This window comes from Pygoscelis adeliae, unplaced genomic scaffold (assembly GCF_000699105.1).
Source record: "Pygoscelis adeliae isolate BGI_AS28 unplaced genomic scaffold, ASM69910v1 Scaffold4, whole genome shotgun sequence".
Taxonomy (NCBI): domain Eukaryota; kingdom Metazoa; phylum Chordata; class Aves; order Sphenisciformes; family Spheniscidae; genus Pygoscelis; species Pygoscelis adeliae.
Genome location: NW_008824986.1, coordinates 15,371,282 through 15,375,722, shown reverse-complemented (window position 1 = coordinate 15,375,722; position 4,441 = coordinate 15,371,282).

The following is a 4,441-nucleotide window of genomic DNA, read 5'->3' as shown; positions in this document are numbered from 1 at the left end:
AGGGTGTTTTGCTGCTTTTAGAAGTCCTCAGGTGTGAACTGCTACCATCATCCCCCTGAGATGTTTCTGCCTTCTTTGCTATAGGCAGCTACTACCAGCATTTTCTTCTAGCTAAGAGGCAAACAGGCATCAAAGGCACATAAAATCCTTTCCCCTTGAGGCCCAGACTGTAATTCCTGAGTTTATTCTCTTTAATTGTAGGCCATACAAACCTGTGAAAGCTCAGGGTCTAAACCTACCCTTCACATGATATGCTGTCGTTCTGCTGCTATAGTTTTCTGACATTCTTCAGAGAGATGTGGGCATTTATTTTTGCCCAAAATACTCACAGGAAACATCCATACTGTCTGCTGTTTATAAAATTGGCAATCATTTTATATTTGGCAGGTGTTCATACACAACTCTGGACATCAAACAGCCTTTTCATTCGAGGCATTTTTGGTGCCTTACTGAAGATAGTCCCTTTCAGCTGGGGACATAACATCCGGATCTTTCTTCTTCATATAGGCAGCTTCCAGAATAACGTGTGTATGTAAGTGAGGATATGTGACCTAAAAAAAAAAAAAGCCTGGAACAATTATAAAATTTTAAAAGTGTGCTACTATGTGTGTTTGTGTGCACATGCATGTTCATGTGTGTGCATATGTATGTTCTGACAGGACTGTGTCAGACTAACACAGACTGATGGGTGATGTAGGTAATAATACAGTGTCCTTTTGTAAGGCATGAACACTAGCCCTATTATTTACATGAGATCTCTGTACTATGCTGCTTTGATAGAACAATGAATGCTAACAACAGGAAAATTAATTAAAAAAATTAATACATGTTATTTTCTGGGTGGTTTTTTTTTTTAAGTAATTAAGATAATGCAAAATGAGAGAGCAGTAGGTGGATAGGTGAAACATGTTGAAGAACATTTATTTTAAAATATAATTGTCCTGGTTTTGGCTGGGATAGAGTTAATTTCCTTCCTAGTAGCTGGTACAGTGCTGTGTTTTGGATTTAGTATGAGAATAATGTTGATAACACACCGATGTTTTAGTTGTTGCTAAGTAGTGCTTACACTGGTCAAGGACTTCTCAGCTTCCCGTGCTCTACCGACTGAGAAGGCTGGAGGTGCACAAGAAGCCGGGAGGGGGCACAGCCAAACTGGCCAAAGGGACATTCCATACCATGTGACGTCATGCTCAGTACATAAACTGGGGGAAAGCTGGCCAGGGGGGCCGCTGCTCGGGGACTGGCTGGGCATCGGTCGGCGGGTGGTGAGCAATTGCACTGTGCATCACTTGCTTTGTATATTCTTTTATTGTTATTGTTGTTATTATTACTATTTTATTTTATTTCAATTAGTAAACTGTTCTTATCTCAACCCGTGAGTTTTCTCACTTCTCCTCTCCCCCATCCCACCGGGGGGAGGGGAGAGTAAGCGAGTGGCTGTGTGGAGCTCAGTTGCTCCAGTTGCTGAGGTTAAACCACGACACCAATTTAAAAATGAAGGTAGACTGGTCTGTTAAACAAAACCTCATGAACCCAAGAGAAACTTTTCTTTCAAATATCATAAACATAGTATTTTGGTCTCTAATTATTGTCAAGAAAATTCTATAACCTCTGTTTTACTATGCTACATCTTGCTTTAAGAGGGTGGACTCTAAAATTCTCCTCATGTAAAAGTGAGGAGTATTTTGTATCATTTCCTTTAGTCTAGAATTACTTCCAACTGGTCTTGGATTAATAAAAAAAACCTCTGTATTTTTCTAGGGTTGACATGGAAGATAAATAAAAGGCCAAATTTGGAAATCACGGAAGAAGAGTATTAAGGTTGATATAAACAACAAAGAAAGTGAACAGATAAGGTCAGAATGAAACATTAAGTGAAAACTTTGTAATTTGTCTGACATTGTGGTAGCTCTTCAGTCAGTAAATTATCTAGACAAAATTTATTAGAAATTATTTCTGGCAGTGAAATTAGATATTTGAATTATTTAAACAGATGGAAAGTGGCTCAGACCAAAATATGATTTTTCTCACTTTGTTTTTTGATAAGCGACAGCAATCTTCCCATACTCTGGAAAAATGAGGGAATGGGAGAAAATACAGAAGCACTAAATACAGTAAGCTTAATTATACTGCTGTGTAAAAAAGTGTTGTGAAATAAGAATACTCTGCTTCCAAACTTTTTTCAATGAGATTTTATTAAACCTTCTTATTCTCAGACTTTCTTATAGCCTGAAGCTATTTGTCTTACAGCATAACAAAATTATTTGTAGTTAGTGGTATAACCCATCCAGAGTGTTGCCTTTGATTATGGGTTCTTGATCTTGATACTGATGCACAGCTAATAACTTTTCTTGGCAATGATGAAGCCACAGATCTGCTCCATGAGATGTAGTCAAAAATCATATTTCATAATCTTGTTTTGAACATAATTTTAATATTCAGTATGACCATGTGCAACTCCGACAGAAGTAAACTGTGATACATGGAATTAATTTCAGTGGGCCAGATGCATGCCTCGTCTTGTAATGACGGTGGACAGTTAAAGTCAACATGGCTGGGAAAGGCACCTGAGAAAATGAAACTCCACCATCTGCCTTTGCTTCAAGCTTGTGAAATTGCTGTTAGAGGACTTAAGGAAATGCAGCATCAATATGAGATGGAGAATTTGGAGAGGAAAACGGGCCAAAAACGATTGACAAGTCATTGTAGTGTGGTATAATCCTTGTGGAAAACAGCAGTCTTCTGATACAAAGCAGTATAGGAGTTATTACTATTTCAAGCACAGATCTGTCCCATTTGAACTGAATATGAATATTATCATGCCACTTGTGACTCATTCTGTACTTCAGCATTTTTTTATTTTATTCTGGCTTGCTTGTGCTATTTCTTTATACTTATCATTACATATGTGTCCTTTTTTCTATGTTTTATGATTTTCTGTTAGATTTTCAGGTCGTTAAAGAGTTCTTGATGCAATCGTGTTAATTTTTGATGTACTTCTAATCTTTCCTCCATGTTAGGATAATTTGCTGTTGCGCCTTTATCTCTTGTATTCCTTTTTTCCTTATCACTTCTCAGATACTTGCATTTCCCTGAGCTATTTGAAGTCCATTACCCTTATTTTGTTATTCGCAATTTAAAAGAGGAATGGAAGACTTACCATTTTTATGATCTTTTTCACTTGAATTAACTTCCACTTTAAGATTCTCAACCATTTCCTCCTAAAGAACTTGAATTAAATCTAAAATAGCTACTTTCTGTGTAATTTCCTCCACTTCATAAAAGAAAAAAGCGGTCCCTAGCACACTTCAAGAATTGAATAGACAATCTATGTCCTGCTTTACTGCTTTTTCAAACAGAGCCTCGGATAGTTGTATTCCCATCTAACCACTATGTCCTGCCATGTAGGTCTTTCCAGTTTCTGCCCCTGGGATACCTCCAATAGTTGCTATATTGAAAAAGCCTCCTGATCAGAAAATCTTTGGTTTAAACCTGTCATTATGCGCACTTTACTCTTTTTCTTTCCCATATTTCAACTGGTATTCAACAAATCTTACTGTCACTTTTTCCTAGACTTCAGGAGAAGTAAATATGCCCTTCACAAGCCACACCACCTGACTTTTCCTACGTCTGTTCTTCTAGAATATGCTATGCCCTTCCGTAACTACATTCCAGTATTGCTGTTTACCCAGCCACACCAATGCAATGCCAGTTAGGTCACGCTAGGGTATTATTGGCATCACAGAGACGTGGTGGGATGGCTCCTATGATTGGAGTGTTGGGATGGAGGGATACAGGCTCTTTAGGAAGGACAGGCAGGGGAGATGAGGAGGGGGTGTCGCCCCCTATGTCAATGACCAGCCGAGTGCATGGAGCTCTGCCTGAGGATGGATGAGGAGCCGACCGAGAGCTTATGGATCAGGATTAAAGGAAGGGCCGGGACAGGTGACATTACAGTGGGGGTCTCCTACAGGCCACCCGACCAAGAAGACCGAGTGGATGGGGCCCTCTATAGATAGATAGGAGCAGCCTCACGCTCACAAGCCCTGGTCCTCATGGGGGACTTCAACCCCCCTGACATCTGTTGGAGGGACAACACGGCAGGGCATAAGCAATCTGGAAGGTTCCAGGAATGCGTCGATGATAACTTCCTTCTCCAAGTGGTAGAGGAGCCAATGAGGAGAGGTGCTATGCTGGACCTTGTTCTCACCAACAAGGAGGGACCCTGCTCACCCCCAGCTCAAGGGCAGCCTGGGCTGCAGTGACCATGAAATGGTGGAGTTCAAGATCCTTAGGGCACCGAGGAGGGCGCACAGCAAGCTCACTACCCTGCACTTCAGGAGAGCAGACACTGGCCTCTTCAGGGACCTGCTTGGTAGAGTGCCATGGGACAAAGCTCTGGAGGGAAGAGGGGCCCAAGAAAGCTGGGTAATATTCAAGG